Source organism: Macrobrachium rosenbergii, chromosome 3 (genome assembly GCF_040412425.1).
Source record: "Macrobrachium rosenbergii isolate ZJJX-2024 chromosome 3, ASM4041242v1, whole genome shotgun sequence".
Lineage (NCBI taxonomy): Eukaryota > Metazoa > Arthropoda > Malacostraca > Decapoda > Palaemonidae > Macrobrachium > Macrobrachium rosenbergii.
Window position 1 is genome coordinate 56,448,845 of NC_089743.1, and position 13,279 is coordinate 56,462,123.

Consider the following 13,279-nt stretch of genomic DNA (forward strand, 5'->3'; position numbering starts at 1 on the left):
AACGTTCATTACCAGAAAACGTTTCCATTGAGTTAACGTTCATTTATATTGATTTCTTGGCGTTTTGGTTCTCCCCTCACGAACTCTCTTCATTTCTCTAGCCTAAAGGGGAGAAGAGGAAAAAGGGGGAGTGAGCTCCGCAGTCATATATATATATATATTTAAGAGAGAGAGAGAGAGAGAGATATTATGAAACATTAGGAATAGCAGCAAAGAAAATTAAAGAAAAGACAAAAAGAGCACACAAGAAAAGACAGAAAATTCTTGGTTATTTTCTTGATGTACATACAAAAAGCAAATACGAGAGAAAATTCCTGTGAAAACATAGATGTCCTGTTCCATTCATGGGCATGTAAAACTTTGGACAATTTTCAGGATATCATCCACAAACATTTCTATTCCGGAATGCTGTTCGTTGTCTCTTGCAACGAGGAAAGGAAGGAGAAGGGAGGTACGGGATGTGTGTCTGTGTGTATGGGGAGGAGGGGTGAGGGGAGGGGGGGGGACAGGTTGGTTCAAAAGACAGCAAAAAGTGCTTGTCCATCATCCCTGTCTTTTTTCATCGAATACAATAGCCAAAGCCGAGCATTCCTAGATTCTCTGGGATGAATACATGGCAGACGAGCGGAAAGAATTGCCATTTTCGTAGGGACAGAGTTTGTTGCCGCACTGCACGCAGTAAAACTGATGTCAACCAGGCGAAATAAGGTTTTAGTGACTGTGGGGAAAAAATAAATATCTGGGTGGAATATATGCGTCTGAAAAGGACGTCCATTGACAGTAAGGTAATGAGGCAAAAGGTCTTATGCCTTTATGAAAACTTTCGAAAAAACATGAGACGGAAAGGGCTACCAAGCCATTCAACGACAAGGGATGGCGACATAGGTTCAGAAATAGATACAGCCTGAATATAACAGCTAATGAAGAGGCTGCCTTAGCTGACGAGAAACCTGCTGCTCCGTCCTCTCCAGACTCCAAAAACAATGGCCCTGATTATACTTCTGTTTCATCAGTTGGTCTAAGCCTAATGGCTAAAACATCTTCACAGTACTTACACAGTCACCCAAAGCATCATTTACTCACCAGCGTAGGCACCGTACCGAATCATCACACCATCATTTTCATAATCATTGCAGCAAAGAGAAGAAACGAGAAGCTGGTGAGAGCATCAAGTAGGCGAAGATGTTTTTAATATAAACAAAAAATTCTCATTTCTTTTGGGTACAAAAGATACAATATTTTTATCGTACAGTATATGAAAGCTTAATTTTTAATGATACTTCTGTTTTAGAGGGGTCCGTAAGAGTTATTTTCACTGATCCTTTTTCATTGCTCAAGGCTCCCTGCTGTTAGGCTAAAGCATCAGAATCCCTTGCGAGAGAGAGAGAGAGAGAGAGAGAGAGAGAGAGAGAGAGAGTGTCAGATATTTACTGTTGATAAATATTCTATAGGTCCAGGGCATTTTTCATGATTTGACAATTTGCTTTTGAAAGTTAAGTAAACTTGAAGGCATGACATTCTCCTGGAATACCTTTAATATTGAATAAACTTGCTTTTCAACACCAAAGCTACCAGTATAAGATTTAATAAAATTGTTTTTCAGCATGGTATGAACTTTTAGAAAAGAGGATTTGAATTTCAACCCTCACATGTGTTCCATGTCCTGACCACTTTCTCTCATTTCACTGATTTTTTTCTTGAAAAAACATTGGTAGTCTTCGTGCATTTAATATCAGTTTACCTTCCCAAAACATTTAATGTAAATTTACAGAAAGAAAATAATTTTAGCCACTTTGTTTAGGGAACAAAAACTCTGCGTCACTTTGCAGTAAGATCACCGTTTTCGTTATCTTAAAAAAAAGGCCATTATTACAAACACCGATATCTTAATAAATATGTTTGATTTAAAATCCGAAAAAGGTAAAAATTGATTTACGAACAAAACAGTGTGTGTGTGTGTGTGTGTGTGTGATATCACATATATATATATATATATATATATATATATATATATATATATATATATATATATCTTCTTCTTCGTTTTAACGTGCTTTTATACCCATTTTTATATGGGGTAAGCATGGTGCCTTCTTTTGAAGGACTTTGATTTGGCGGTGGGGTAAATTGACATGGACCCCGGTACCGAACGAGTACATTTTACCGAAACCCCGCTCCCTTTCTCCCAGCAGCACGAGGAAACTGGGCGGGTACGACAGTTGAGGTGTCTGTTATGTTTTTAGATGTTGGAGTGGCTTTGTTTATGTGTGTATTAGTCTGTAACATCCATTTGCTTTCAGCAAACCTATCCGTTGATTACAGTCCGGGATGTCTGATAGCAAAGTTTCCCGCCTCTGTATATATATATATATATATATATATATATATATATATATATATATATATATATATATATATATATATATATATATACATATATATATATATATATATATATATATATATATTATATATATTATTGAGAAAATATATTAAATTTTCGTCACTTTTACACATGAACTTCATATTCACGTATATCAAGCCACACATATCCTTTAATGTACATTTCACTATATCTTCGGAAGAACTTACACCCAAGGGTAATTATAATAATTGATAAGCATTGTTCAATCGTCAAAATCACTGCCTATCGTTTCTGAACCAGGCAACGGTTTGAATTATGCCATTGACGAAGCGCTTATCAATTATAATTCCCCTTAGGTGTAAGTTATTCCCGAAGTATAGTGAATTGGATGTTAAAAGTATATTTGTGAACTTGGGCATATATATATATATATATATATATATATATATATATATATATATATATATATATATATATATATATATATATATATATATATATATATATATATATGTGTGTGTATATATAATATATATATATACCTGACCAACCTGGTGCTATATATATAAAAGTCAAAATGACATTCGATAAATATCTCTCTCTCTCTCTCCAACCTCTCTCTCAGAAAAGTCAAAATCTCTCTCTCTCTCTCTCTCTCTCTCTCTCCTCCCTAACACCCCAAAGTTTACCCGTCATTTCTTCTGTCAGTTCATCGAAACTGCCGTTAAAACTTACGTGTAGATGACAGTCCACTCACCAGAATGGATGAACTGATGGCATTACCTAAATATCTTCCAACCGACTGACAGGTAATTGTACGTGTGGACAGGTTAGCAATAATTTCGTGACAGTTTGCAGCTGTATTTCATCTGGAAAGCATCTCAGACACTCTGATCAGAATATGAATAAATTATTTATAGGCTTATTAATTTCACTGTTAGATCCTTCAACGCTATTTGTAGGTCATTATAAGTCCAAATCGTACAATAAAAATCTAAAACAATATTTCCGTTTGATACAGACAATTTGGTATAAGCATAGGCCAATGATGTATTTTTATGATATGTGTTATTGTACTGAAAGGAAATTTCATGGTCCTATTCATAAAAAAACAGAGCCAACCCTTCAGTTCTAATTTAAACTCATTCATTAATATTGCATGAGAATAGACATCTTTTTTTAATAAAAAATATTTAGTCTACCCGCTGTTACGCCATTTTACTTCTTTCCTATTATTACGTGAATTGCTGCAAGAGTGAGCCTTCCACCCCCTCATCATATTAAGAAAAAAGTGGCAAAACTGTTCCCTATACAGCTAACTTCAACTCATGATGCGTATTTTTTATGTTGGTTTTAGAGACATTTTTAACATAACAATAATTTACAACTCATTACCTTTACAATGACGTCAAATTCCTTAACGTAGATTTGTGTATAAAGTTACATGTAAGGTATCTATAAACCTGGTCAATTCGTACAATAACGTACTCATGAATCAAACAAAATCTTTCCCTTCTTGGAGGAATGTTGGGCAATTGGTATTTATTGTTTTGAATAAGTATGCATTAATAAAAGATAGAAATGAATATATATCATTCTAATATATAACCATAAACAATCACTTTGTTTTCCTAATTGACGGGAATACTATTTCTTACTATCTATGATTACACCAGCAAAAGATATGAATTGATGTGTTGTGTACGTTATGAGTATTTTTAATCTAGAATTTTCAATCATTATCTTCCGGGTGATCAGTACCAAGCAACGTGAAAAGACTCTTATCTCCTGTATGCAATGAAGTTTTCTGCCAATTTGCACGATAATTATTTCCAACCGCTGGAGCATCCAAGGTGATATTTTGATTATTCCAGCACAGCCAACAACGTGTTGTTCTCCCTATCCGATGTTGGTGATCATGTAATAAATGACGTAGGATCATGAGTAGGACCATTTTAACACTCTACGCAAAAAAGGGAATGTGTTTATTTACTTATTATATCATATAACATCTTCAAACACATGTATGAACGGGTGGGGTGGTCTCTGCTGGCTGAAAGTGTTGCATTTAGCCACTACTACACATGCACGGACTCGGCTTCGCTTACTATAGAAAGAAATTATCGATGTAGGTCTTCAATGTAGCTTTTATCGAAGTAATAAACAATTATATTACTTATTATCAGTTATAAGGGATTTACTCTTGTAGGTTAATCATACTTCTGGCAACGCCAGAATAAAAGGTGAAGCGTCAGGTGAAAAATGAGAATAAACCCAGAAAACTAAAAGAAAAGGTGACACAAAAACGAAAATTTCATATGATTTGTCTGTTTGTATGTCTGCAGTTATCTTCCAAGTATTTTGGACAAAGTCACTCTTCTACTTATCTGGACTCACCTATTCTGTGATTCATCTTCTCTATCACCTCACGCCATTCCCGCTTCCATTTTTCCATCTTCGTACAACGGTAGCGTTTCATCTTAGTTTCTTTCACCTTTTCCTTCTTGTAAGCATTTAATGTATATTCTGTATCTCTTTATAGCTCACAGTCCAGACACTACTTTTCACTGTCTTAAGCACTGAATGGCCGAAGTGCCCCAGTTCTTGGCTTTATAGCCTAAATTTCATGATTAATTCGTCACAATTGTTACCAAACACACACAAACACACACACACACACACACACACACACATATATATATATATATATATATATATATATATATATATATACTATGTATGTGTATGTATGCGTTAAATCATTCGATAAATTGACTGTAAAAAATCGGCATTAAAAACTATTGTTACTATACCAGTTTCAAAAGAGATAAAATGAAAACTTATTAGAAGAGAGACAAATGCTTTCAGAACAAACATATCCAATTTAAAGTATGAAACTGTGACAAAAGAAAATTTGTGTGGCGCTCTTAAATGATATGAGAACTAACAAAACAAAATGTGCTTGTCTAAATTAATTCCAAGGACGCAGTTTTATATTTACAATCAGTATAAAACATACACTCGATTGAAGTATATGTAACAACAAGAACAATGCATACATACATATAACTAAGGATAAATGAAAGAACACAAAAATGGTGAGAGTAAGAAAAACAGAAGTCAAGTAATAACAATAATCATCGTCCAGGCATAACAGGAAATAACAGCAACCAAATTAAACATCACAAGTATCGTAAAAGAATTTAACCAAATTCCGATCGCCCTTAACAAAACCTCAGCCTCTACAACAAGGGCTAAAACGAAGAAGAAAAAAACAGATTCCTAACATTGCCATAACCGACGAGAGCGAGATAGGTTGGGGGGGAAATCTTTTAATTAGCAAGATCAAATAATTCTGATTAAAACGGGCAAATAGAGGGGGAGTCCGAAGACGAGACACACTGGAGGATAGAGAGAGAGAGAGAGAGAGAGAGAGAGAGAGAGAGAGAATGAATTAATAATTCATAAGGATGTTCCTCAACTCCTGCTAAATCATTCATAGGCAATCATTCATATTTAAATTTCATTCACAGCTACGGGGTATGGCAAATCCTGGAGAACCCATGAACTCTCCTCAATATTAATTATTACTGAGTAATCATAATATATAATCTACATCAAATGGTAATTTCATATTACAGGCTTCTCAAACAACGTAATTAGACCATCCTACAATGATACCTATAATAATTATTATTACATTACAAGATAATCATACCTCGTAATCATTATGATACGGTAATTGCCTAATACAACGTTAATAAAATTTAATTACAACCAAAATGATGCCTATAATGGTATCATCTAAGGCTTCCTAATTTCCCCGTTTACAGCAAAAATAACGGCAAGCTAATGGAAGCGTGGACCATAACTATAAATGAAACAGAAAAAGGGGGATGGAAAACCACGAAACTAAATGTGTTTTCCGAGGATGATGGTCTAACAAAATCCCTACTATAAAGATTTTTGGGGGAGGGGTTATACAGCCCAGTTATTAAAATATTGGAAGGCTAATATAGCCCCAACAACTAACAATTTCCCAAAGGAATTTGAAGTGTTCTTTCACCGTAAATTAACTCGACCCTTTGTGAAATGGAAAAGCTGAGTTTTACCAGACCACTGAGCTGATTAACAGTTTAGCCGAAGGATTAGACTTATTTTACGTGGCTAAGAACCGTTAGTGATTGCCTTCCCAGAAATAAATTTAATTCGAATGAGAAGCCAACAAAAAGAAGAAAAGTAGAGTAAGGAAAGGGATAAAAGAAAATGATGATAATTAAAACCTAATGATCATAAGATCATTAGTCAAGTGCTAACAAATTAAGATAATTAAAGATAAAACTAAAAAGACTAAAAGCGTAGCAATAACAATAGGGCTAGTACTGATGCGACGTACACAAGCAAGTTCTCGCAAAAATTTTAAATACTCAAGTAAAAGGATATCTGATACAGGAAAAGAACAAGCTAACGCAGATACCAAAAGAAGTAAAGACCGAAAATGCAATAACACAAATCGTTAAGTGAGCGCCCAAAAAAATAGTGAAAAAACATTAATATAATCATGGAAGTTCGAAAAAATAATACAACAAATACACAAAGAAAATTAAATTAATGTGAGTTTTATAAAATGAAAAAATTACCTGAATATCCATAGTTAAACATAAAGAAAAGACAAAAATATAAATCAGGGGATATACTATTAATGTGGTAACGAATTAATCTAAGTAAATAAATGTGAATCCCCTAAATAAAAAAAATTATCGATTTGTCAAGAAACAAGGAAGGTGCTATTAATGCGAAGATAATAAAAAAAAAAAAACATTAAGTGAACGCCCTAAGAATCCGATACAAAGAGCCATTAGCAGAGTCCAGATGGATTCCATTGGATCTTAATGGTCTCCCAGCACGAGGCGAAACAATAAACAAATAAATGGAGATGAGGATCGTAATGGAATCAACGGGGAGAGAATGAGGTCTCGTTTCTGAAAGGAAAATACTGATGAGAATGAGGTAAAAATATGACATACTGCCAACACCAGAAACACCCTGCCAAGCAAACGATATGCTGACATGCAGTCACGCTCATAAATATACGACGTGCTGACATGACACGTACTACAGCTGACGTTCGAATAATTCAAAACGAACCTTTCTCTGCAATTAAAAATACATCGTCAAAGGTGATGACACCTGACAATAAATCAAATACCAACGATTAAACTTTCATTTTTGGAAGGTAAACCTTGAAGAGGGATAAAATGACTAAGTAATGAGGATAGTAGTCTAACAAGATGACAGCTGACAAGGCTGACGGATGAAACAATGGTAATAGAGAGTATAAACAAGAGTGATAAAAGATGAAATATTGCTGAAAGGGGACTGACAAGCAAATTACAGTATTTGTTGACGAGCTCCCGCTGCCACGGCTGATTGATGAATCACAGTTGCAAGAAAAATCAAGTGAAAAGGAGTAATACTACTGAAATTAGGCTGAGACTGACTAGCAAATGCCAAGTTCACCTGTCGCCCGTTCCGGTTCAAAACATTACTCGGATAATTGGGTATTCCAAGTTTTTACGTTAGAAATGAATAAAGCCAATTCACCTGACAAGTAACTCACGCTTTTCTCTATATCACCCGTTAGATGAGTCTTATCTCTTCCGTAGGCAGTTTAGACTCCTGTTCCGCTTAATTTTCATACGGCCATACAACAGTTCATCAGCCCACTACGTCACCCATTTAGTTTTTTGGATATCAGTCCTATGACTCTTACCTTACTTTCACAAGCTTTCGAAATAGACTATTCCTCAGGTCAATGTCCATTTTCTCTACTTACGCTTCATTAGTACTTAAAGGCCTGGTTTATCTATCCCAATAATAATCTTACCTACGCCAAGGAGGTTATATTGCTGATTTTTTTCCTCTTTGTTAGCAGGATTAATCAAATAGGTAGAGTTCAAGCCTCAGAGACGAAAACCCTGAGAGCTATTGTACAGAAAAGAAGAAGAGATAGAGTTAGGAATGGAATGTCAGAGGGCGAGTGGGAATAGCTACAGAGCTGTTAATCAGCTCAGGGGTCTGGTAAAACTAAGGTATACTTAACTTGTGATGTAGAAAACTGAGAAAGGACAGCTGAGATGGCTAGGTCATCTTATGAGAATGGATGAAAATAGAATTGTGAAGAGGAGGTGGAACCGGACACCTGACGGAAGATCAAGAGGTAGACCAAACAAAGACTGGAGGGATGGAGTACAGGAGAAACTGACGAAGAATAACTTGCCAACAATTGAACAGTAAAGAAGAAAGGGAGTTTTTGAAGATAGACAAGAGTGGAATAGACGACTGATCCCACTGACAGGCTGAAAAGCCTAACTGGGAGCGGAAGTAAGAACTAGGTAAGAGTATTTCTGGATTTTTAAACAATTTTACTGATGGTGGGCCAAGTGACTGGTAACAAATTATTAAATTTTGGGAGAAATACGAATGTAACTTAGGGTAGAAGCGATCTTTTCGAGGTGGAACACTCAGCCTTGGTGAAGGTTTGCGGTATCTGACGGCGTGTTAGTTAAACTTAAGGTTAAAAAAAGAAAGCAGCTAATAATAACTTTGTCATGCTTCCTTATTCATAAAAGTCCTCTGTAGCCCACATATAATACTGGGAATAAACAGCCTGATCCTCTACTAATACTTTTAAAATGGCGCACCCCACACCATCAGTGTTTGGCGACCTCACCTCACCAACGGAAAGACACCGAGAACAATCCTTCATGAGGGGAAAAAACACCTAGGTCTGCTTCTACGCAGTCAAATGTGCCTTTATTGGCCAGAAAAGTGAATTACCTACTGCGTAGAGTCAAATGTGGTGGGTTACACTGGGGAAGAAAAGTATAAGGCTTGCACCCTCATTTCAAAATTACTTCCTAAAAGTAGATGACTGACTGAATGGGAAAAGGAGTAGCTTATAGTGTGTGTATATGTGTATATATATATATATATATATATATATATATATATATATATATATATATATATATATACATAAATATGTATGTATGTATATCTACGTCATTCCTATCTCGACAGGGTGCCTCCATTATTTTGGAAAAGTTTCATAGCAAACTTACTCCAACGGGGGTAAGACCAACTGGAATCAATTCGTTAAGTACCAGGTACATGATTCCCTCCTTCAGTCATCAGATGGACGGCGAGTTTTAACAGAACCATAATAACTGAGATGCAAAAAAAATTGTTAAAACCTCAAAAGTTGTCACTATATCTAATTCAATGACGCTGTCACATCAAAATATGGTGTGTGTGTATATGAGAGAGAGAGAGAGAGAGAGAGAGAGAGAGAGAGAGAGAGAGAGAGAGAGAGAGAGATGCCAATATGTGACAGGCACTTCACTTGAGCAAACATTTCCGTACGTTGTTTTACACGAGAGAGAGAGAGAGAGCCACACTGAATTACGAAACCTGGCCGAAGAATAATAGCCGAGAAAATAAAGACTACAAAAAGATCCCACACATAAGATAGGGGGAAGAAAGGTATATGAATTTCAGGGAAGAGAAAGGGTGAGACACAAAGGTAACAAAATTAGGGAAGACACCGTCCATAATACCGTGTCGTTTCCATTTAGCAAATGGTGTGCACTTTAATATAATTAAGAGGAAATCTTATTAGTGTATCGATACAATAGAGAGAGTGGAAAGTAACGAGTTTAGGAACATAAGGTCATCCATTTTCTGAATAAAAAAAATACCAGATACGTAGAAATCTATAAAGTTAAATTGACAGTAGAGTCAGTACATAAATAAACAATGGTTATAGAAGCATTGAAAACAAATGTCATACAGCCTGTAAAACTATTCAAATAAAAAGAAACCATTTCAGAACATAACACTGAGAATAAAACGATTTTGAAATGAATTATTAGTTCCATATTTAGACTTCTTCTTTTAGATGATAATTGATGGCTTAATCTATCGTTACAGTAATATGAGTGATGCCTTGGAACTTCCTCATCATGGTCCTCTTGTTCTTCACATTTCGTTCCCACATCACAGTGATATTAGGTTTCCAATGTTGAAGCTCATCCGTCGTAGTTGTGTTCAAGGCGAAAGTCAGAAGGATAATAAAGGAAATAGTAGCAACCCAATACTACACAAAATGGTGGTAAAAAAATTATGAAAAACACTATGCAACTTGTAGTTAGATAAGTGTGTCGAGAGCATACTTGAAAGACAGAACCGGTCAAGGATATTACAAATAACAAACAGAACCTGTCAGAAAGGCATCAGTTCCCACGATGCAGGTGGTACCATTACACAAGGCCTTTAAATGGATGGGCCATTTTACTGGCAACTCCTGAAATGTTGACGAAGATTTCACTACTGATAGAACAGGTATTCAACTTGACACCCATCTCGGGTTCCTACAGCATTCCAACGAGGGTTACCAAATCGATGAGGCTTCTGGGACACATTATGGTCATAGGGAATGCTGAGGGCAATACTATAATTTTTTATTAGTATTATTATTGTTATACAAATGTGATCACAATCTTATGAAAACGAATCACAGAGCCTTTATCTTGGCTGGCAACCTTCTGCAAAAAAAAAAAAAAAATCCCTTCAACTAATAAAGAAGGACCAGAAGCATGCATACACACACACACACACACACATCTTATATATTTAAATTATATATATATATATATATATATACTGGATATATATATATATAGTTTATTATATATATATATTTCTTGGACATATATATATATATATATACGTACAATGAGCAAACTCATTCAAACTGGATGGTATTTAATGGGTTTTCATTCAATAAGTTACAAGCTTTCTTGGACCAGTCCACATTATCTTGACCTCCGTCAATTTCTCATGATCCCTGGTTCTCTGTGAACCTGGGATCTTTTAATCCTATAATCGCAGGAAGAGCTAGGCGATTATAGGATTATAGGATTAAAAGTACCCAGCACACAGATATAAATACAGCCGGACTATGCGTTTGCTCATTGTACGGATACTTGATAATGTGGACTGTTTGTCCAAGAAAGCTTGTAACTTTTTGAATAAAAACTCCATTAAATACCATCCAGTTTGAATGAGGTCCTTTTAGTAATTCTACTAATGCACAGAACAATTGTGTATGTGATAAAGTTAATATATATATATATATATATATATATATATATAATATATGTATACTGTATATATAATGTATGTTTGTGTAATATGTGTGCTAAACGGATCAGGATCAGAGTACGTTAAATAAATGCAAAACGACAGCTTGCACAGAACAGAAATCCCATTTACAAATGGAGAAAAACTTAATAAAAAGAAAAGTACACATACATACACTGCATACACTTTCATTATTATATATATATATATATATATATATATATATATATATATTATATATATATATATATATATATATATATATATATATATATATATATACATATATATATAAATATTATATATATATATATATATATATATATATATATATATATATATATATATATATATATATATATATATATATATATATATATATATATATATATATATATATATATACACATATATAAGCAGACACATATATATATACGCAGTGTTAGGGTACTTGACAGATCAGGAAAAGGAAAAAAAAACCTGGCGCGGCGACGCTTTTACAAACTGATATTGGTAATATAAAAATTAAGGAATAAAAACAATAGCACAAGCTCCCTTAAAATACTGCAACAGCGGAAAATCGTAACTTTCCATTACAATAGTAGTGCGCTTTTTTGCATTTTTGTGAGTTATTGCTGCACAACTTTATTGTCCCTTCCGCAAATTCTTGTATTTCTGTTACTGCTAATGTTAACTACATTTGTGTTATCAAAATATCGTTGTTATTCACAACACAAATACTAATAAGAAGAGCTACCCAATATTCACTTGATTATAAGACATTTTGACATCGAGAATCGGCAATTCAATGTGCGTGCATATGTTCTCTCAAGGCCGCGAGAACAGGCAGGTGAAAACTAGAAGATATATTCATCGGGAAAACATTATTATCATTTAATCAATCATCGACTTCCAAAAGTGAAGGCATTGTTGAATTTCAAAATTCTGCGGTTTATATACTGTAATTTGCTACGTAACACACAGGTTAAGTTATGCTAGATATCGACAGAAATGAGCTTCATGGATAAATCTAAAAAACTAAAAACCTCAATACATGTTCACGTGCTCTCTTTTTTAAGCATTGGTTATTTTTGTTTAATTCAGAATGCCACGCAACGTTGTTACTACAGCTCTTGCTGAGTTAATAACCTGTAACATGTACTGCACTATACTTCACAAAAATAGTGTGTGTGCCTTAAAAAGGTATACGAAATATTTACACTGGTTAGATCGATTTATATATCTATTTACTTAATGTTTTTAGACCTGTCGGTCAGTCGATCCACTCAAACACTTTAACATCTGATGCTCATTTTATAATTTCCTCCCTTTCAAGAGACGAGTTGTTGTTTCTTTCGGCATTTGAACACCATCATGCACCTTGAATTTTTTCTTCAATCCCTTATCTACACAAAAGATATCCGGTTGCTCATCCCTAAAGCATTATTTCATATGATACAGCCAAAATTTTTTTAGTACAATGATTTTTCGGTTTATATCTATCTACTGAGAGATATATAAAAGCAAGCTCGCATAAATGAATAAATATACCCATCTGCGTGTGTGTGTACACGACAGTAACCAAGCTCCGGCAATCAACTCACAAACGGCCCAAATGTACTTATAACCACAAGCATCTGCCTCTGGAGAAATCCGAACCTCGAAGAGTATTAGATACACATCCATATTAATCAAAGCGTTATCGGTCCT